General features: G+C 49.5%; 1 pseudogene across 1 annotated transcript; it reads left to right on the plus strand.

Annotated features, from left to right (window-relative positions):
• Positions 1–9,310: 9,310 nt before the first annotated feature.
• On the plus strand, positions 9,311–9,798 carry LOC308353388 (large ribosomal subunit protein uL6-like; annotated as a pseudogene). The gene has a single exon. The product of its transcript is annotated as a large ribosomal subunit protein uL6-like (transcript).
• Positions 9,799–23,495: the final 13,697 nt, after the last annotated feature.

Consider the following 23,495-nt stretch of genomic DNA (forward strand, 5'->3'; position numbering starts at 1 on the left):
TAGCACCTGTCGGCACTGGAGAAGAAGGCCTTAATCGTTCCCATTATTGGGCCACCAGATCAATCGCTAAATGCCCTGGGATGCCTTAACACGTTAGCACATGGAGTTCAAATGCGTGAGTTTTTCCAGCGTCTTCTACTTGGGACCAGTGTGCGTTTTAGGTGCTGGCAATGGTCAGGGAGCCAGCAGGAGGGGCTGGCTGGGGGAGAGGAGTACAGCCCCCATGCTGGGCTCTCTGTGGTCTCCAGTCTCCCCACGCCCAAGAATTAGTTACGTCTCTGTCTTGGCAGAGATGCTTCCCCGACCCATATATTCAGCAAACACACATCCAGACCTGGACAAGGCACCTCTTCCTTGGAAACCCGCGCCTCTCACCTCGGTATCCCCAGAACCTGGTGAAGGGCTAGTCCAAAGGAGATGCCCAGTCAATATTGGATACACATGGGCCATGAACACATCGTCGGGACATCTGTCCTCTCCTGGGGCTCTGGGCTCTCCTGTGCCTTCTGCTACCCGTTCTGTTCTGAAAGCTAAAAAGTTGAGGGACAGTGAACAATATGCTGAAGGCTGCTCTGTTTTTGTGTCCTCACCCTAGGGACCCTTGCAGCAGATTCTAGAAGACCTGATGCAATCCATGAGCTGGTTGTAGACACAGCAGCAGCTGGTGACATGTTCCAGATGGGGCTCCATCTGAGACTCAGGTGGAGAGCGGACCAACAGCTGCACTCCTGAGAATCCCAGGCCAAGGCCAGGTCAGAGAGACGTGGGGGTCAGGATCTGGACTAATCAGGCCTGGATTTCTGCTTTCACACCCCACACCAGCTCTGTGGCATCAGCCATGCCTCTCTCCGTCTGTGTCTGATTTCCTCATCCATCACATCGAATCTTTCTCGAGTGAGATGCCAGATGGGAGGACACCCTACCAAGGCCAGGCCTGTGTTCTGATGTGGGTGCTGACTGCCCACCCTGCAGTCTGGAAGAAGCTCTCCACCTTTCTCCAATGATGAGAAGGTTGCCACGAGAGGACTGAGTGTGGCTGAGTTATTTCCAATAGCGCTGAGTGTCTGATACGGTGCCTTTGTCCTCCCTGCGTTAGTGTTCTCACTGTATTTGCCCAAGGCCGGTGGGCTTCCCACTCAGCTGGGCAGCACGGCTCAAACATTGGGCATTTCAGGCACGGAAAGATTTAATTTCCATGAACTGTTTCTGAGCGAGGCTGAATTTTCTCCTATCAGGTTCCAGGCCCAGCAATTAACATACATCTCATCTCCAGATAAAATTCGGCAGAGAATGCAGCCAACCTGCCTGACAAAATGGCGACTGTTCCTCTCACCCATTCCTAGGGACTCTCTTCTCCATGTTTTCTTTCCATTTCCTCTGATAGTCTTTCCAGCCCGCCAGCGGCACAGGAGCTCAGATTTGGAAGGGGTCTGTGGGTGCCCTGCAGTGATCAAGTGCAGTGCCTCATTCATGCCTCCACTGGAGTACTTCTAGTGATGTGACCTTACTGCAGGCTCAGACTCCTTAAATTTCAGACACTCTAGTGGTTGACAGACCCCTCTGCTTCCCAGCATAGGCCAGACTCAGGCTCTAGTCACTTTTGTGGGTCACTCTGTCAGCCTTTTTTTTTTTTTTTTAAAGATTTTATTTATTTGTCAGAGAGAGAGAGTACACACAAGCAGGCAGAGAGGCAGGCACAGAGAGAGGAGGCAGCAGGCTCCCCGCTGAGCAAGGAGCCCGATGCGGGACTCGATCCCAGGACCCCAGGTTCATGGCCTGAGCCGAAGGCAGTGGCCCAACCAACTGAGCCACCCAGGCGTCCCCTCTGTCAGCCTTTTAAGAGTGATCATCTCTCCCTGACCACCTCTCACCCTCTAGTCAAGTCTTGTAGATGCTGAAAAAAAAATCCTTCACCTAATGTATTATGGCAAGTCCCTTCCACACACTGATGAGGAAAATACTTCAGGGAGGGGCAGTATGAACTGTAGGAGGAGTTCTCACCTCCCTTATTCTGTGCCTGATACCTCTATTAATGCACCCTGAATTTGAGATTGATAGGTTTAACAGCCACATCACACCGTAGCAGCTATGCTGATATACCAGAGTTTTCAGGGTTTTTCTTTCATTTGGAGTCCACATCTGATCTGTGTTACAGAAGTAAAAGCAGCCCACCACAAACTCACATGTATTTCCTAGCTCCTGAACAAATGGATGCTAGAGGAGAGAGTTAACAAGACCAGGTGCCTTGCCCTGTGCTAAATGCTTTATCTGTACTAGTTGCCATTTTACAGATGGGCCAACTGAGGTCAATCAGGCCAATGTGGCAGAGCCAAGAGGCACACTGATGTCAATTAGCTCCCAAATCACCCAGGGTATCACTGCCTCACATTCGTCTCTTCTTTGTGTCCAAGACTTAGGTCTGTTCCTCCTGTGATGTTGCTTTATTTTGTTTTGTTTTGATTCCTCCTAGCTGTTCAGATAGCTCTTTGCTCCTCTGGTGACCTGCCTGGCTTCGCTGGACTAGCAGTTCTTCACGGGTAACTTGTGGGCCACTCATCCAACCGTCTGTGAGGTTGGCAGTACTTCTAGAATAACCCTATGACTCTGCTTGCTGCTTGCACTCCCACTCTCAGAGCCACGTAGTGGAGCTTGCCAGAGGCTGTGTGACCTCCGATAGTACCACAGATCGGAGGAGCAGAAGTGGCCATCCAGCTGGCCTCCACTGAGCCAGACAACAAGGAGGTTTGCAAAAACTAAACACAACACCATTCTTCTCATGGTTTCAAAATAGTTATTTTTCATGTAGACTTTCTTAAAATGTTGACATGTGGGTTTCTCTTAAGTAAATTAATACTTTTTAGGTTTCTCAACTTTAATTTCTGATCAAGTACGTACTGATAGATAGAATACACATGAACAAAAAATCCTGGGCTTCTCAACAATTTTTAAGAGGGAAAAGAGGTCCTAAGAACAGGAAGTTTGAGAACTGCTCTAGGTGGTGGTTTTTCCACTTGTCACCAGTTAAGTGACCCAGAAACCACTGGGAAGGTGCCTGGGGCACCGGTGAAGTGTTGTCTCTTGTCTGCTGGAGACATGGTTGGGCTATCAGACTTCTGGAACTTTCTGAGACCCCTCTGCCATACTGCCCTCCATTCCTACTTTTAGGAAAACAAACATGAAACGCTTCTGCTTGACTTCCCACACCTTTTTCAGTCCAGCTTGCTCCAATTTATACCTTCACCTCGTCTCCTTCCTTCTCTACCACAATACAGCTGGACCTCATCACCCATGCCTTTCCACACTTCCACACATTTACATATGCTGGGCTCTCTCTCTGTTCAGAAGTGCTCCTCCCTCCTTGTGGGAACTCCTATCCAACCTGCAAAACCCACTTCACTTTACATGCTCTACAGAGGCTTTCCTGCCCAGGAACCAGCAGAGGACTGCCTCCTTGTTCTACTTTCTGAGCATGTAGCATACAAAATGTGCCTCTCTGAGCATAATTATTACTTATCTGAACATTTGCTTTTTGGACACTGTGTCAAAGCCAAAAAAGCAAAACGTGCCGTACCAATCGGTGGCAGTAGGAGCTCAGCCTCCACCACTAACAAGGGACCTGTTAGAAATTGTGCATTGAAGGCTTGGCTATGGGGTTGGGGTGGGAGGAGGAAGGGTCTGACATCGTAAAGGAAAAGTAAAATGAAAAGCCCAGGTAAGGGATGGGAGAATGCCAGGACCTGACAGAGAACAGGCTGGCCAGGTGACCGCCCTCCACCATGCCCTCACATGCCCCCTTGTGGTGAGGGAGAACCATCCTGTGTTTCAGGTAGGAGGGCGAAGTGGGGCTTGCCAGGCAGGTGAGGAGGAACCAGCACCTCTGGGTCACGGAAAAGTTGAAGCGAGCTGTGGGGAACCCATCCAGAGAGAGGAGGGGAAGATGCCAGGCTAGAAAACCCAGTCTTCTGGACTTCTAGTGCCCACGCCATGCAGGGGAACGGAGGGAAGGGAACCAAACCTATTGGCAGGACCGTGGGCACTAAGCCTTATCTGCACTGACTCATTGAGTCCCCGTGGAGAGCTGCCTAGCAGATGAGGAAGTCGAGGCTCCGAGTGAGCCATCTGCCAAGTTCTCATTAGAACATAACCGAGGTCCTTGCTCAGTGGGCAGCCTGCTACTCCTTCTGCCTGCCGCTCCCCCTGCTTGAGCTCTCCCTCTCTCTGTCAAATAAATAAAATCTTTTTTAAAAAAGAAGAAAAATCAGGCTGTTCACCTTCAGAACCCAACCAGACAGAAACAGCTGGCCCCTCCAAGGGGCTACGAATCACCCGAAACTCCCTGCTCCTTGTGTCTGTCCCCAACCTGGTCCAGGAGCCACCTTCCAACTGGAAGTGGAATGACCCTCACGTGATTGTGTGGCTTCTCCAAGCAGAGGCCCCTACAGCCCCCAGGTAGAGGAGGGTCCCTGGAAGAAGTGAACGGACGACATTTCCAAAGGACCATTCTTTTCCTATGGCCTGGAATGCTTTTACAAACTTTTCATGTCCCTTTCTTTACAACTTCACAAAACTAACCATCTCAAGTTACACAATGCAATTCTGAGCAACATTGGACTTGCACAAACCCCAGGAATTGACTGAGGCCTCATAAATTTCCCACTGTGGGCTTGGAACATATACACATACACTGATGGCTGTGTGTCCACCTGTTCTCGGGGCCTACGGAAAAGGCCTGGCCTCCAGACCTTCGCACATACTGCTCTAGGGTCTTCCTCGCACTTCTTCCCTTGCTTTCCCATTCAGCCTTCTAGATTCAGCCCAGATACCCCCTCCCCCACAAGCCTCACCAGATCTCCTGCACTGGCCCAGGAATTTCTCATGATGCCCACACTGGCTGGAGAGTCTCCCACACCCTCCACCCTGGACCAAGAGTTTCCCGCAATGCCCCAGACTGTCGTAGGACCTTCCCATGATGCCCCATGCAAATGGAGAGCCTCCTGGGGGCTGTCCTGTCACACTTGCCACTGATATGAGCTTTGATTTGTCTGATTTTTTTTTCCATCACTAGACCCTGTACTCCTTCAGAGAAGGTCTGTATCTTATTCTTTTTTTTTTTCAAAGATTTTATTTATTTATTTGGCAGAGAGAGAGAGAGAGACCACAAGTCGGCAGAGACACAGACAGAGAGAGGGGAAGGCTCCCCGCTGAGCAGAGAGCCCAATGCAGGGCCCGATCCCAGGACCCAGAGATCATGACCTGAGCCGAAGGCAGAGGCTTAAACCACTGAGCCACCCAAGCACCCCTGTGTCTTATTCTAAGTACTCTTAGTGCCTGGCATCCAATAGGTGCTCAATATATTGTGGTTGAATAAATGAACCAATGTTAAGGGGCTTCATAACGGCTCAGTTAAGGATCACACCCATGAAGGCTTCTCTGATGCTTCTCTCCCCCATGAAAAAACCAACCAACCAACCAACCAGGGAATGGCCTTATTTTCAAGGTTCTTGCAGCCGAGGGATGTGGGTTCTGATAGCGGTTCTGATATTCAATGAACTGTGAAACTTTGGGCAAGTCATCTCTCTTCTGTAAGCTTTAGTTTCCTCATCTAAAAAATGGGAATCTTTATACTTGCTCTTCAACAGTCTGATGAGCCAGACATTACCACGAACGAGAGCAGCCAGTGTCTGACATGAGGCTGGTGCTTACTGAAAGCATACCCACGTCTACCGCAGACCACAGTGTCGCCGTTTACTGTTGTCTCCCCTTGGAGTGGAGCTCCTCGTGGTTCTGTCCCTGCTCCAGGGCTGGCTAGAGCTTGTTGATGGTTTCGGTGACCGTTCTGTGTTCCCACAGATCTGCTGCGTTGTTGATATTCATTGAGCCTCTAAGACAAAGCCCAGCACAAGGCCCCCTATGGGCCAGCAGAAAGAATGATTAATAAGGCAGGACCCAAGACCTCCAGAAGGATCACTGTCTGGGAAGGAGCCTCAGGCAAGTCCTCCTGGATGAAAGGAGCTGTTGGTATCTGCCCATGAAAAGACAACTACAAGATGCCCAAGGAAACTCAGGACCTAGGATGAGGAAGGGGCTCTTCCCCAGGGCGGTCCAGAGGCTACGAAGGTAGGACTCTCTATGGCCCAGGTCTGGGATGAACAGAGAGGGGCGTGTGGGTGCTGGAAGAGAGGAGCCCTCAGGCAGGAAGAGGCCCCTACCCCTGCAAGAACCGACACTTGTTTGGCCGCCACTTCACAGCTGTAGTTGATAGGAAACTAGCCTCATAGATTCCTACCCCTCCCGGCCTGTGACACAGCTAGAGCCACCTTCTTGGGGCTTGCCACACATTGCTGGGTGTTGACCCCCGCTGGTCCTTCTGCGAGGGCTGTCCTGGGCTGGATCTTCCCATGGCAGACCTCCAGTGGGTTGACTGGTGTCTCCATATTCATGGATCGATTCACTCCTTCATTCGTTGATTCATGTGCATTTGTTGAGCACCAAGAGACCGAATGCTAGACTGAGGATGGGGACAAAGGGCCCGAACCCTGCCCTGAGGAGTTGTGGGACAGAGTTCTGGCAGCCATGACAAGTATGACAGCAGGTGCACAGTCAGCACAAAGATGGGGCTTCTGGGTAGCTGGCAAGAAATCAAGGAAGGCTTCGCGGAGCAGGGGATGTGTGAGCTGGGTTACGAAGATTTGGTGGTTCACAAAGCAGGAGACATGGGAGGAAAAGACACTCCAGGCTGAGAAAACCACTTTTGCAAAGGCACAGGTACAAGAAAGGACCGGGCACGTTTGGGCATGGTGAGCTGGTTAGCATGGCTTACGTGTCGGTCTAGGAGATGGGAGGTTAAGTCAGGACAAGCCCAAAGTTAGGCATTTACATGCCGTTGTGGAGGCTCATGCTTGACTTCAAGGACAGTGGATGCCAAATATGTTCCATGGACAGGTCCTCAAGCCTACTTATCAAATCCACACATATTTACTGAGTACCTACTGGGTGCCAGGCCCAGGAGGGAGCTGAGAGGATCTACCCTTTAGGCTTTAAAAAGCTACACTTTAGGCAGCTCTTTCTGCCCGTGCATGCTTTAATAAAACCAACTTTTTGCACAGAAAGAAAGAAAGAAAAAGAAAAGAAAAAAGAGAAAAGAAAAAAAAAAGGAAAGAAAGAAGAAAAGAAAAGAAAATCTACACTTAATAAAGCCACACTTTATTATTTTACATTTGGGGCTCCTGCATGCAATTCTATTAGGGAAAAAAAAAGATTTATTGACTCAAAAGAAACACAAACACAAAAGAGTCTGCAGCTGGGGCGCCTGGGTGGCTCAGTGGGTTAAAGCCTCTGCCTTCGGCTCAGGTCATGATCTCAGGGTCCTGGGATCGAGTCCCACATCAGGCTCTCTGCTCCGTGGGGAGCCTGCTTCCCCTCCTCTCTCTCTCTACCTGCCCCTCTGCCTAATTGTGATCTCTGTCTGTCAAATAAATAAAATCTTTAAAAAATAAAAAAAAAGTCTGCAGCCTATTGCTTCATTGAGGAGCCACGGTGGGTTTTGTTTTTTCTCGGTGGGTGGTGGTGGGCGGGTGTGTAGTGTCATTTCTTTATTTTGTTTTCAGCAGGGAAGACAGATATGGTCAGATCTATTTTCAAAAAGATAAAGATAATTCTGTGGTTTCTCAGCCCTTCCTTGCAGCCACAGGACAGGAAGCATGAAGCCCACTCCCTGGAGGGCTGTTTCTCTGGGCCCCGAGCTCTAGGCTGCTTCTCTCTACCCTACTGGGTGCTCCCAAGGATAAGCCTTCTTAACCTTTGGTTCCAGGAGCCAAAAAGAAATGTTCGTTCCTTCTGGGAAGAAATGTGACCTCCTTTGAGACCAGAAGCACGAAGCCAATGTAATCAAAATACCCACCCAACCTCTTCTCCTTCCCAGGGAAAGAGACAGTTCTGAGACCAGCCTGGAGGAGTGGAAAGAGCCCAGTCTTTTAAACAATGCAGATGTGATGGGGCGCCTGGGTGGCTCAGTGGGTTAAGCCTCTGCCTTCGGCTCAGGTCATGATCTCAGGGTCCTGGGATTGAGCCCGGCATTGGGCTCTCTGCTCAGCAGGGAGCCTGCTTCCCCACCCGCACCCCCGCCTCTCTACTTGTGATCTCTCTCTGTCAAATAAATGAAGTCTTCAAAAATAAATATAAATAAATAAATAAATAAAGGAGATGTGGGTTCAAATCCTGGTTTGGGCACTTATTAGTCACGTGATCTTGGTCAAGTCACTTAGATTGTCTGAGCTTGAGTGTCCTCATCTGCAGTGATAATAATCATCACTCACACTCACCTCCCTCACCAGCTATTAAGACATATTACGAAGCCATAGCCAAAGAAGCAGGCAGGGGACAAAGCAGAAAATGGAAGAAAACATGACATTGTGAAACAGATCTAGCAATCCATGAGAGCTTGTTGTAGGAAAGAAGTGACATCAAGAACAGATGGACAAAGGATGGAATCGGCCGTAAATGGTGTTGGGAAGCTGGCTTCTGTCCAGACAAAAACAAAGGCTCCTAATTATGTGTGTGTCTTCAGTTATCTTTGGTTGACTGAAGACCTAAATGAGAAACGTAAAACTATAGAAATAATAGAAGGGCTTTACGGACCTGGTTGAGCAGGAGGCACCATCCTGGGAGGGGACATCCACCACAACGGGGACCAAAAGGTTTGGCACAAGAGCCCAAGAGCCAGGACATCTACCGAGGCTGTTGGTAAATCTGCAGACATCTCTGGCTGGACAAACCAGCTCTACCTTCAACCAGTTTGTGCTGAAGAGGTTGTTCATGAGTTGCACTAACTGATGGCCTCTGTTCCTTTCCTAGATGCCCGAGAAGATGATGCTTGCTGCCAGGAAGACAAAACAACTGTGCTTGTAGGATCTGCAGTGGGGGATGTGTGGGTCCCAGAGGTCCCCAAACTTAAGGTGTATACGCTACACACATGAGCCACATCAAGGCCAGGAACAAGACTGTCACCTCCAACCAGTTGGCCCCGGACTTCCACAAGGGCTGTGCCACCCTCCTGTTCTCTGATCCTCGAAAGGGCCCAGAGGTGTACAGGCATTTCAGCAAGGCCCTGTGAACCCTACACAACCCCACCGGTCCCTGTGAGGGCTCCAAGGACCAGAAGTCCAAGTGCACCGGAGGCCAACCGGCCCATTGTGGCTACAAAAACTAACCTCAGATCCTGCCTTGTTATTAAAAAGATTTTGGAGGCTGGGAAAAAAATAAACCGATAAGAGGAATATAAACAGCTCTCTTTGCCAAATCTCCTGCAAGAATGAAGACCATTCTCAGCAATCAGACTAACGACATTCCAGAAAATGTCAACATCACTCCGAAGGGATGCGCGGTTCCTGGGAAACCTCCTGCAAAAGGGCTTCAGTCCTATTGATGTCGATCTCATCGGAAAGAAAAAAGTCTCCTTGGAAAGAAAAGGAAGAGGCTCCTAGCTGACAAAGGTTGGGAAAAAGAAAAGAACTGGCTACTGTTCACACTATCTGTAGTCACGTACAGGACATGGTCAAAGGCATGTTCTACTAGGCTTCCCTTACCAGATGAGGTCTGGGAATGCTCACTTCTCCATCAACGTTGTTATTCAGGAAAATGGTTCTCCTGTTGAAATATGTCCACAGGGCTCAGATGAGGCCAGGTGTTGCTTGTTCAGCATCTCAAGCCCAGAAAGATGAGTTAATTCTTGAAGGAAATGACATTGAACTTATATCAGACTCAGCTGCTTTGATATCTATATTTCCGGGGTTTTTTTAAGAAAAAAATTTTAAAGATTTTTAAAGATTTTATTTATTTGACAGAGAGAGAGAGAAAGAGAGATCACAAGTAGGCAGAGAAGCAGGCAGGGAGGGAGGGGGAAGCAGGCTGCCCACTGAGCAGAGAGCCCAATGTGGGGCTCCATCCCAGGACCCTGAGATCATGAGCCAAAACTAAGTCAGACGCTTAACTGACTGTGCTATCCAGGCGCCCAATACCGCTACATGTTCTAACAGTTGAAAACCGCCTTGCCCTAGGGCCTGCCTGCGCTTCACCCCCCAACCCCGTGATGGGGTCCTCCCTGCCAGCTGAGGGGGGATAGTACAGCTCCCAAACCCCCATTCTAACCAACTGCTTTCTTGGACCACTCCCAGCACCAGCTGTAGCAGGTAAGGATCTTGGCAAGAAAACAATGAAATGGGGTTTGGATGGAGGTGGGGGCAAGATGCGGATCAAGGATCGATGACTGTGAGGAACTGGGCTAGGGAAGTCCCCTGCCATGCGGGTCTGACAAAACCTTGGCTTGTCCCCTGGGAGGCCTGGAGCAAGGCTCGCTGGGCAGAGCTGTCCCCCAGTCTGGCCTAAGTGATGGAGTCCTTACACCATCCCTCCTCCCATCACTCTGCCGCGGGGAGGACATGACCTTGGGAAGGACTACTCACTGAAGCTGGCAGCAAGTCCTTCCATGCAGGGGGCGCTGGGAGCCATCCCCATGTCAACCACAACCCAGGAATGCAGTTTACACTTGAAAGCAGTCCTTACTGATAATAATAACAGTTAACACTCATTTCCAGGGCCGGATGAAGCACGGTGTCACGGATCCTCAAAGGCAGGGACTGTTATCCTCCCCATGCTTGTGTGCACCAAAGAAGAAACTGAGGCACAGAGTGCTTAAATGACTCAGTCAAGATTGCATGCCATGGGACAGAATTGAGAGTCCGTCTGGAGATGAAAAAAAAAAGTTTAATAAAATTATTTTTTTTACTTTTTTTTTAAAGATTTTATTTATTTGTCAGAGAGAGAGAGAGCAAACACACAAGCAAGGGAAGTGGCAGAGGGAGAGGGAGAAGCAGGCTCCCTGCTGATCAAGTTGCTGGATGCAGGACTTGATCCCAGGACCCTGAGATCATGACCTGAGCCGAAGGCAGACGCTTAACTGACTGAGCCACCCAGGCGTCCCAGTTTTATAAAATTCTTTTGGAATTTAAAATTTTCAGGAATAGAAAAAAATAATAAATAAATAAATAAATAAATAAAATTTTCAGAAATAGGTAATACAGAGATCTCCTGCACACCCTTCACCCAGGGTCCCCTGATGGGAACATCTTGCACAAACGTTCTACGCTTGTCACAATTGAGAAATTAACACTGGTATATTACCATTAACTAAACCACAGGCTTTATGTGGCTTTCCACTAATATCCCTTTACTGTTCCGAAATCAAACCAAGATACTATGTTGCATGTAGTGTCCCACAGATTTGGACTCTCCGGTGTAAACTTTTGACCTGTCCGCCTCGCTGCCTGCTGTTCCCACAGAGGCTCTGTGGCGATAAACCCCTCAGGGGCCGCTCACCGCCCCAGGTGTGTGTGGGCAGCCCCAGAATGCGACCTGCTGACTGGCTCACTGTTTTTCCTGCGTCTCCTCTCTGCTGGCGTGTGGAGAAAACTCCCACCTCCGCTCAGTCATGTGCTTGTTTTGATTTCACCCATCAGACGTTTCCTGGGGCTCTCCCGTGTGTCTGGAGGCGGGCGCCATCTCGGGGCACCCGGAGCTTCCTCTAGCTCGGCTCCGCCCCTCAGCAGTTGCCGGCTCGCTGCCCCCATCCTCTCTGACCTGCCCGCCACCCGGGCTCCCTGGCCCTGCAGGTTTGGTGTGAAGAGGAGTGAAGCGGGGGACCCCTGTTCTCACCCCCACGCCACGCAGCCACCTCACAGGCCACAGAGCCCCCTGTCGTGTGTCTGCTCTGGGTCCTGAGCCCCAGGGGCAGCTGCCCACTGAAAGCACATGACCTTTCTGCTCTGGAATGACAGAGACGGAGCTTTGCTGGCTCAGAATCGGAGAAGATCTGAATTATTGCCCTCCACTCCCATCTCTGCCAATTACCACTTAGGTGGGAGACCTTTGCATGTTTCCATGTCCAGTTTCCTCATGGAACCAACGAGAACAGCATCTTGCTTCATGGTTAAAAAGGGCACATCGAGGCCGACAGTCTGGGGCTCTGCTGTTTGCTGTGTGACCACTGTCGTATGTTACTTAACCTCCTAGTCCTCAGCTCCCTCATCTGTACCTACTTTTTAAGGCTCTTGTGAAAATGAGGGGAATCATCTTTGAAGACAAAGCATCTAGAGCTGTGTCTGGCATGGACACACTGTCAACGAATATTAGCTCTCGGATAATGGACATGGATGTTTAGAGAGAATCAAATGAGATTGTTAATCGAAAGGTGCACTGTAATTGGCAAGGCATGCTGAAAGGTGGTTAGTGTTATTACCTTTAAAAACCACTTTATTGGGGCACCTGGGTGGCTCAGTGGGTTAAGCCTCTCTGCCTTCGGCTCAGGTCATGATCTCAGGGTCCTGGGATCGAGTCTCATGTCGGGCTCTCTGCTGAGCAGAGAGCCTGCTTCCTCCTCTCTCTCTCTCTCTCTCTGCCTGCCTCTCTGCCTACTTGTAATCTCTCTCTGTCAAATAAATAAAATCTTAAAAAAAAACAACCACTTTATTATATCAGGGGACGCAAGCCATCCATAGGAAAATATTACCTGTCTGGGTCAATTCCCACGGTCAGTACCGCTGGAAAAGGGATGAGTTTACGAAGTCTACAGTCCTTAATTGTGTGTTACCTAGAATTTTAGGCATGTGTACTTAAATGTTCTCATTTAATCATCACCAAACTGATGGCTATTTCCTCCTCCTTCTCCTCTTCCTCCTTCCTTCCCTCATCCCCCCCTCCTCCCCCTCCCCCGCCTTGGTTTAAGACAGAGGAAGAGGTGGGGGGAGGGGCAGAGGGAGAGGGAGAGAGAACCTTAAGCAGGCTCCACGCCCAGGGAGTGCTCAATTCCATGACCCTGAAACCATGACCTGAGCCGAAATCGAGAGTAAGAGGCTTAACCGAGCCACCCAGGTGCCCTGGGGATAGCTGTTTTTACACATTTAATGGCTGTCTAAACTAAGCCTCAAATGTGACCCATCCCTCAAGAAGCAGGAATCAGCCTATTTATCTGAAAGGCTCCTATGTTCAGACATTTCTAGGTGCTGGGGAGTAACCACAATGGGCCCCAGCTTTAAATGACCCTGCATTCCAGCGACAGAGTCAGCGGATGCGGGAACCCGCATTTGCCTGCCTGCTCTCAGATCCTTCCCTGCGTTCCCTTGCTCCCTTGTGTGTCCCAGAGGGGTGGTCCTGGAGAAGCAACATGCCCCCTTCAGCGCCCACCCCGAAGCACCCAGCAGAAGCTGGCTATGAGGCTTACTGTTACTGCTGCCGTTGCTGTTATTGTCAGCTGCGTCTGGGTGCAGGCTGGCTCGCAGCTGGGGCCCAGGCAGAGTTCCAGCTGCGGGGATGGGGTCGCCCACGGCGGGGGCTCCCGGAGGGCTGCATGTGTTTGGAAGCCTCCACTCAGCGTGCTCTCGCGGTGGCTTCCCTGCACGCAAGTAATGCTGTAATTGCAGCCTTCCCAGCTGTCGGCCATGGAGACAGCCCAGAAAATGAGGTTGGCTCAGTAAATATTGAACCAAATTATGCAAAAGAGCTCCACAAGAGACTCAGCTGCAGAGACAGGGGCTGATTGGTGGGCCCAGCTTGCAGGAGACCCCTCCTCTTCCCCCAGACTGCTCTATCAGCCAAGGCAGCCACCTGGGGCCCATCACAGAGTCTGGGACTGGATTGGGGTCTGGGGTCACCCCGGCCTGCTCCTGAGGTCCATCAGGAAGGAGGATTGAACAGCTTTGCAAGTAAGGTTAGTGGGGAGAGATATAATGGGGTGAGGGAGGGGGAATGGCATTGAGTTCCTGCCACATCCTCACCTCTCCCCCAAAGAGGCTTCTTTGTAAATAAGTCTTTGAGGGCACATGGTGCCGGGGCGGCCGGGTGGGGGGGGGTGGCAGGTGCTGAGCTCACTGCTCAGCACGCCCAGCCGCAGATGAGAAGTGGGGTGATGGGATCCCCCCTCTCCAGAGTAAAGCATTTCAGTGGCTCTTTCCTACTGGCTAGTCAAGGTCCTAAAACCTCCACAGTGACTGAGTTCACTGTGGAGAAAAGGAAGAGTCTAGAAACATGGGTTGGGGAGCAGCGTGGGGTAAGTCAAACTCTAAAGCTCTTTCGTGGCTGTGGAAGGGCCTCCTTGTGGCTTAGCAGGGATGAAAATGTGTCTGGCACGTCTGGTGAGAATGCATGTAAGGGGAAAGGGAGTTGGTGTACGTGACACTATCCCGCTGAAGGAGCAGGGCGGTCACAGCAAGAGCCTCTGGGAGAGCCGGGATGGGCAGATCCCTCTCCTTCCCTGGAGGACATGGGATGCCAGCTGCCTGTGTTGCCCGGGAACACAAGGAGCAGCCCCTTGAGACCAGAGGCCCGAGCAAAGCATGGAGTGGGAGAAGCAATCTTCTTCCAGTTCCTTCATAGACAATGGTGGGGTTTGAAGTGATGGCAGCAGGGACAACGTCACTTTGGAAACCCCAGCAAGTGCTGCTCTGGGTGGCCTGTAAGGTGATCCCCTGAGGATGGGCCTGGGTGCTCCCAGGGGATCCCTGCCGTGGTGACAAAGCATGGCCAAGGGTGACGTGGGCATCACACCTCACTGCAGGAGCTGGAACGGAAGAATGCGGGAGGTGTGTTCGGGAGCTATGTGAGTCAGCCCAGGGACGTCTGTCCAGAAGAAGCAGGAGACTTGCAGTGGGTAGAAAGGGCTCGCTCCTCCATCAGCAAGGAAGGGCATTCTATTTGTTTCCCATTTCTGCTGCAACATCACTGGAAAAGGAGCAGCTTAAAATAACACATGGGGCGCGTGGCTGGCTCAGTGAGTTAAGCCTCTACCTTCGGCTTGGGTCATGATCTCAGGGTCCTGGGATCGAGCCCCACGTTGGGCTCTCCGCTCAGCCGGGAGTCTGCTTCCCTCTGTCTCTCTGGCTGCCTCTCTGCCTACTTGTGATCTCTATCTGTCAAATAAATAAATAAAATCTTAAAAAAAAAAACAGATTCGTTATCGCACAGATCTGGACGTCAGTGTTTCATGGGATTAAAATCAAGATGTCAGCAGAGCTGTGCTCCTTTCTCAAGAGTGTGGGGGAGAATCCCTTTTTCCTTGCCTTTTCCCATCTCCTAGAAGCCACCCACATCCCTTGGCTTGCGGCCACATTCTTCAGGCCTCTGATGCCATTGTTGCATGCCCTTCCGCTCTAACTCCCTTCCCCCTCCTATCAAGACCGTTGTGATTACACTGGGCCTACGTGGACTGTCCCCTTACGTTCAGGTCAGCCGATCAGCGATCTTAATTTCATCCTCAACCTTGATTACCTCTTGCCGTGTACGCTGACATAGTCATAGAGCTGGGGATCAGGGTGCGGACCTCTGTGGGGGACCGATATTCTCTCTGTGCTAGGCATAGACTAAAGAAACTGAGTTATTGGTGTTCAGGGTAACCCCCAGACTACCTGAAGGTTGGCAAGGCCTGGGGAAACTAGGTCATGCTTAGGAACATTTTTACCTTCCTGAGAATAGTCTGATGAACACGGCATGTTCAGCAAAGCAAGTAAGTGCTGGTGACCTGGTTTCTACGTGAGATTAGAAATTATGGGCACCCTGTTGTCATTTTCTAAGTACCACCTCTCCTTCACTATAAACTTTCAAGAATTTCCCTCCGGTGGCCTTAGAAAGAAACCTAAATGCTTGTGTTGCTCTGTTGCAAACAGATGAAGCTGAGGCAGCTTTTCGTTTGTTACTTTGTTTCTGGTTGTTTTAGTGTGACCTTTCCCTTCAATAATCGAAACCTTTCTGATTTTATAACTGAATGTTCCTAAGTGTTCCTACTCCCAGATTCTTAAGAGATCATCTTTATCTGGAATTATCTTGGCAGTGGGAAGGATAGATTGGTAAATCTAGGGAAATCAGAGGGATCCAGAAGGAGAACTTGCAACAACAACAAAAATTCTTTCTTGCTGCCAGTCAATTGTGGGGTAGCTGGAGGCAGCCAGGAAGTTCCATTTCTTTTCCAACTTGCCTAAAATAGTCTTAGACATGGGAGTCTGGTGTGATCCCCGTCATGGACCCCCTAGGCCACGAACTAATTTTGTTCTCCATTTTACCCACCCCTGGTATGAATCTGGCTCCTCTTCACTTCTCCAGGCTTATCTCTCTCCACACCCCCTCCAGCCACCTGCGAGGTCCAAGGACGTGCAAGAGACGTCATTGGGAGAAAATGCCAGCACCCTCACACCTGCTGGCCTTGGCAGCCTCTCCCTTGTTTGTTCAACTTGTCACCCTTTGAGCCCCAGATCAAAATGTCAGCCACTCGTACAAGACAGTGCCATGCACTCAAAGACTGGTGGGCCTAGGCCTCTGTCTGCTGGGAGCAAGGGAGGAGAACCAGAGCTAATGAGCCAGTTTTTAAAATCCTCATAGAGGGGCGCCTGGGTGGCTCAGTGGGTTAAAGCCTCTGCCTTCGGCTCGGGTCATGGTCTCAGGGTCCTGGAATCGAGCCCCGCATCGGGCTCTCTGCTCGGCAGGGAGCCTGCCTCCCCCTCTCTCTCTGCCTGCCTCTCTGCCTACTTGTGACCTCTGTCTGTCAAATAAATAAATAAAATCTTAAAAAAAAAAATCCTCATAGAAAATCTCCACTCCAACCAAACCCTGTGATGAGTATGCTCTGTACGTGACCTCATTTCCCCTCTGGGACCTTAGGAGACAGAGCTCACCGTCTCCACTTTTTGGCTGGCCAAAGTTTAGAGAAATAGAGAACATGTCCCGAATTACAGAGCTGGCAAGTGCCAAAGCCAGCCCTCTGCTAATCCCCAAACCCATGACCTTAGCCCCCGTAGAGTACTGCCTTGCACACCAGAGGCAGAAGCAAAGGGCACGGGCAGTCCTTGCAGGTGGCCCGGAGCCGTAGACGAAGCCTGGGAACTGGCCTGAGAAAACTTTGGTGTCCGTCCTCGAGGGGGCTCTTGCGGCTGTGGAGTCCTGGGTGGGTCGCTTGGTCTCTCTGAGTCTCGAATTCCTCGTGCCTTTCTCACTGTCGCAAGGATCAGGTGGTTGGAGCCCATGAAAACCTAGGGGAGGTTTCTCAACTGAGCATCAGGGGATTATCAAGGCATATTGGGAAAGGCTTCTTGGCAGAGGTAGCAAAACAGACGCAGAAACAGACAGCCTCTGTCCTGGGGCCCTCAGGGCAGACACTGGGCAGATAGAAGGCACAAGGGGCCCAGCTGCACAAGCACCGGCTTTCTCTAGAAGCTCCAGATGCTGCAAGCATGTAGGTGGGACAGTCCTTGGCTTGGTCACCTCCCACTGCTCAGGGAATCAGCTCTGCTCTGCAGTAGGAAAAAATAAAAATAAAAGGCCTCTGGGGCGAAAAATCCAGGCTTGCTAAAGTGCTCAGTTGGGGGTGGGAGTCGGGGGGAGAAGCACTCACTCTGGATGAGGATTTATGATTGGCTCCTTTCACTGAACCACACAGTGAGCATTATTAGGTGAGTAGAAAGCCCGGCCAAGTGTGCCTGGGGTCTGAACGATTGGGGATCCACGTCCACGTTGGGCTTGAATCTGTTGCCATCAGAGAGTCCTGGAGTCTCCCCTTCCTCGTTTGTAACACAGAGTGACAACTATTCCACGACCTACTTTACTCTGGTAGGATGAGTAAATGGAAGAAAGAAAATCAAAATTATTTCTAATTTAGAAAGGACCCACTAGTGGTACTTCCATGGGGTGGGGAGCTGGGCGGATTGGAGACAGGAGTGGGAAGGAATCTTTTCCCTGTGTACCCTTTGTATGTTTGGGGAGTTTGAACCATGGGAAGGCATTATTTATTGAAAAGGTAAACTTGGGGAAAAAACGAAGTCTGCAAGAAAGTCAAAACCGATACATGCAAGTATTTCCCACAATCGTCCTAGTTTATGCTCACCAGGCCCTGAGAAAACTGTGTTCTCAGTTTGCATGATTCCTGGTCTCCCACCGCACCTCACTGCCTTCCCAGCGATTTCTTCCACAATGGCAAGGATCAGACTCCTTGGGGAAAGTGGGTGGAGAAATTTCCCCTTCCTGTAATTGGCCACAGAATGTACAGTAGTCACTTAGGAGGAGCCGAGGCCCTTTCAGGTGACCCTGGAGGGATTTCCAGGCATGCTGCTGACAGAGACAAATCAGATGCAAGGAAACAGGTGACCTCATTTTATAAAACAAAGACCGATAGCAGGCTGCTACCAACAACCTAGTAGACGTTTGTACGGTCCTGGTCCAGAGTAAAGGAAGGACACGAACCAGATTGTGAACAAGGACTGCCTGCAGGTTGTGGGCGGGGTCGGGGGAGGGGAGGACAAGGTGTAGATGATTTAGAAAATTAATAATGCCTTCTCGTTTAGCCAGATGTATACATGCACATGTACGTAGATGCAAAAGGAAGTACAAGGAAAGGTGAAAACCGGTGTTAATGGTGATTATCTCAGGGTGCTTCCATTCTAGGTGACATTTTTTGTTCGGATCTGTATATGAATACAGTTAACCCTTGAACAACACAGAATAGCACAGTCAAAAATCCACATACATAGGACTTTTGACTCCCCCCAAACTATGTACTAATAACCTACTATTGATCAGAAGCCTTACCAATAATATAAATAGTTGATTAATACATGTTCTGTATATTACATGTATTCTTATACATGGTATTCTTACTATAAAGTAAGCTAGAGGGAAGAAAATCACAAGGAAGAGAAAATACATTTAAAGTACTCTACTGTATTCATAAAAAATAAAATCCACATGTCAGCGGACCCATGAGGTTCTAACCTGCATGGTTCGAGGGTCAACTGCAGTTCTCATTATTAAGAATTATTATGTATTATTTATGCAATCAGAAAAATATCGAATTTCTATGTGAAAGATAACCAAGACAAACTAAGTAACTGATATGTACCATGTTAACAGCTGGAATTACAAATAAGATCAGATTTCTTCAAAAAATGCAAATGGAATGATTCCAGACTGTTACAATGAAACCTTTTTCTGCTTCTGTACTTCCCCCTATTCTGGTGAATCCAAAAGGTCCAGAGGGGTGGCTCAGACCTCAGAGGTCTGTCCTGGGACATCGTGGCTGCACATGTGGGGAGCAAGGCCACTGGTGCCAGCCTCTCTGTGGCCGGCTGCAGGGATGGCTGGCTGCTGATGGTGCCCACTGTGCCCCGCCTCCCAGTGCTACCACCTCCCATGGCTCTCCCTCTCCAGACCCCAGCCCCACCTCGAAGTTCTCGGGTTGAGATGTGGTGTCCTCTGATGGCCACTACTGATACTCATCCCCCAAGCTGTTCCTCAGGATGGGGGACTGTTCTCCCTTCAATGTCACCCTGGGCGAGCCAGGCCCATGGCAGAAATGAGTGCCAGAGACAGTGCTCTAGTGACCAGACTCCTCCAGTCCATACACACACACACATACACACACACACACACACACACACACACACACATGCATATGGCTACTTCCTACCAGACACCCTGCAGTGGCTCAGGGTCAGGGCTCCCAGACCAGCCTGTCCCAGGCCATCAGAAGAGCTCTTACGGAACAAAGCCGTGTGATTAATTAGCCAGAACGTCCCAGCGCCACCAGTCAGGACCCACACTTCACCCGAGAGCCAACTTCACTGCCCCATGCCTCACCGTCAGCGTCCCTGGAGGGAGTGTCTGCCACCCCATCATTAGCCCCAGGAGAGGTGGCAGCTGTGATACCTGCTGCTTTGCCGCTACGGCCCCCCAGACAGTGAAGGAAATAAAGTAGTGTGACAGCTGACATTCCCCAAGCTGTTTGTTTATTTAGTCCTATTCTTATAGATTGAGCAACTAAATTGATCTTGGTCCGCTGGCTGTCCTACAATTTTCAGGAATGGGGTGCTTGGCTTATGCTGCCTGATCTATCCTTTTAGCAGCCCTATGGAGTCAGCATCATTAGTTCTCTGATACAAGCGACGGAACAGAGTCTGAGGGGTAACATAGCTTTGGTAACCAACAGAGTTAGCACAAGGCTCTCTGAGCCACCTCAGACACAGGGTCACTGGCCCAGTCAGGGAAAGACTCTGAGGTCTGAGCTTCAGCTCCATGGGGTTCCTCTTCTAAGTTTTTAAGATTTGGGGTTTGTTTGTTTTTTTTTAAGATTTTATTTATTTATTTATTTTTACATTATTTATTTGTTTATTTATTTATTTGACAGACAGAGAACACAAGTAGGCAGAGAGGCAGGCAGAGAAAGAGGAAGGGAAGCAGGCTCCCTGCTGAGCAGAGAGCCTGATGTGGGGCTCAATCCCAGGACCCTGGGATCATGACCTGAGCCGAAGGCAGAGGCTTTAACCCACTGAGCCACCCAGGTGCCCCAAGATTTTATTTATTTATTTGTAAGAAAGAGAGTGGCCAAGCAGAGGGAGGGGCAGGCAGAGGGAGAAGCAGGCTGCCCACTGAGCAGGGAAGCCGACATGGGACTCGATCCCAGGGCGGCAGGATCATGACCTGAGCAGAAGGCAGATGCTTAACTGACTGAGCCACCCAGGTGTCCCTTAAGTTTTTAAGTTTTAATACTTAGAGCATCTTTCCTTTGTTCCATTGTTTCCTCTAGAAACTGTAGCAAGTCAAAACCACCATAAGATAGCCCTCGCACGTGTTAGAATGGCTATTATCAAAAATGCAAGAGATAAGAAGCATTGTCAAGGCTGTGGAGAAAAGGGAACCCCCTCGGACACTGTTGAGGGGGATATGAATTTGGTGCAGCCACTGTGGAAAATAGTATGGAGGTTCCTCAAGAAATTAAAAACAGAACCACCATATGATCTGGCAATTCTACTGCTGGGTCTATCATCATAGGGAATGAAAACAAGGTACCAAAAACTTATCTGAGCTCTCATGTTTATTGTAACATTATTTATAATATAAGATTGTATTGTATAGATATAGAAATATATATTTATATATAATATATATTGTATAGTGTATGTATATATAGTATGTATTGTATAGATATAGAAACATATATTTATAGATGTATATAGATATATATATAGGTAGACACAGAAATATGCATATATATTTCTATATCTATATATACCAAGATATGGAAATAACCTAAGTGTCTATTAATGGATGAACAGATAAAGGAGATGTGATACACACACACACACACACACACACACACACACACACATCCCAGAACATTATTCAGCCATGAGAAAGAAGGCTATCCTGCCCTTTTTTATAACATGAATGGATCTTGAGGGCGTTATGGTAAGTCAGAGATAAGTCCAACATAGAAAGGCAAATGCGATAGGATCCTACTTTTTCAAAGACTGGAAGAGTAACAGCATCTTCATATGCTGAATGATCCTGGAGAGCAGAGAAGGGAAGAATTGTTAGAGAAATATTCCTGTAGTGCATGAAGGGGGAGACTGAACGTCAATCATTCCTCACCCTCGATCATCAGCGTGGTACGTTTGGATTGTCCTGATTTATTCAGTGTCATGGAGCTGTGTGGCTCTTTTGTGGATATCTCCACCCTGACAGGAAGGATTCGGGGAGCTTGGAAGACAGTTTGAAGAGACGAGAGACAATGCAAATTTTCCGTAGTGCTTGCTTGAGCACCTGACACACAATCTTCAGCTCCTCAGGCACCTCTGTCCTGGGTTTCCAAGGTCTCGGTTAACAGTTAGTGGGATCCTGTCTAGCTCCCAGGAAGCAGCCTCACTGGGACCCCAGCTTTCCTGTCCCACTTCTAATTACTGGTCTGTTCTTCCTGCTGTCATCAAGACTGAGGAAGATATAAACAGGAAAAGGAATAAGATGCCAAGAATGTAGGAGGAGAAACTTGAGGGAAAGGTGTGGAGCCCCAGAGAAGTGAGCTCCATGAAGAATGGGGTGATTAACATGAGCCTCACAGAGAGGTCGAGTGAGATAAGGACTGAAATGCACCCACTGGGTTTGGCAAAAGGAGCCTTTTGACCTTTGTCAGACCAGTTGCCGTAGAGAGGTCGGGAAGCAACCAGATGGCTGTGGGTTGAGGATGTGTGGAGGTGAGGAAATGGAGACCAATTGTGAGAGATATTCGCTCCATTCATGTGCTCTGAAGTGTAAGGCAAGAGACGTGATGATCACCTAAGGACAAGCGCGGGTGAAGGGAAAGTTATTTCAGGCTGGGAGATATTTGGAGGGTTTAGGAGGGAGGGGGGATGCATAGGAGAAAGGATTAAAGGTCAAAGACAGAAAGGGAGGGAAGTCCATGGAAAAGGGTTTCGAAGGGGATGGAAGGTCTTCCTAGTGCAGGTAAAGGGGAGGAAAGACGATAAGTGAAAATACAGACATGAGTTGAGAAGGAGAAGTTGGATGTTCAGTTGGTATCCAGCTGGTGCAGAAGGAGACAGAGTTCTACAGGATGAGGGACTCTGGGAAGTGCAAGATGAGGCAAGACATTTTTGAAAGGCTGGATCAGCAAAGAGGCAAGAGCTGGGCGAAAGGATTTTGGAGCCACATCATGGGCCCACTGACGCGGCCAGCATGAGTTTAGAGCCTGGTCATGTTCCCTGTTCACCCAGAGAGGAGGCAACTAAATGTGACCAAAGGAGAAAGCGTAGTAATGTGACATCCCCAGATCAGGAAGACTCGACACCATAAGGATCCTGTGAAGTGTCATGGAGGCACTCTTCCCCCGCTGTGATAACCTCTAAGAATCAGGCTTACTGTCCTTGTTCTCCCTGGCCTGTTGCCATGTGGTGGGATGACAGAAACTCAATTTCCTCTTTCTGTCAAAGAAAAAACTAGAGAATCAGAGAGGAGCTCTTTAGAATAGTTCCAGACAGCTCAGTCAGAAAGGAATTCAGCGAATGTGGGGCTCTCTGTAGTAAAAAGAGGACAAAGAAGTTTCTTTGAGCACAACAAGGCCAGGGCCATGGTGTTACTGGGAAAAGGGTAGATTTGTTTCTCAGAGATAAAAATGTGTATTCATCCTCTGAGACGAGACTGTTCCCTTTGGGAGAAAGCGAATGGTTTCAGTGGTAAAGGGTGTTGTCCGAAGGTAGTTCTGAAGGAATGGGCGAAATCTTCCTCCATCACAGAGATCAGACTGCAGCTAGAGTGCCCGGAGCTTCCACACCCCCTCCTCATCCCAATCCGAGGGGCTGATTCAGGAAACAGGTAGGGCGGCATTTCCCATAACAACTGGTGGAACAGGGTTCCGGAGTTTGCAAGATGCAAAAACTGAGTCAGAGCTCTCCCACAGGAGGAGGGCGGGGTTACCCAAGTTAGGGAGGTGGGGACACTGGGTTGAGGGAGTGGCTTGAGGAGAGTGTGTGGGAGGAATCAGACAATGAGAGACTGAGGAGTCAGAGAAAGATGGTGGTGGTGGTGTGGGGCGGGGGAGGGGCGGTGTTGCTGTGGAGGGCAGGGCGGCTTCCTGGGCCGAGCAGTCACACACAGCTTCCTGCTTAGCAGGGCCCTGGGCTTGGCTAACTCCTCCG

Source organism: Martes martes (genome assembly GCF_963455335.1).
Source record: "Martes martes genome assembly, chromosome: 12".
In the NCBI taxonomy this organism is placed as follows: domain Eukaryota; kingdom Metazoa; phylum Chordata; class Mammalia; order Carnivora; family Mustelidae; genus Martes; species Martes martes.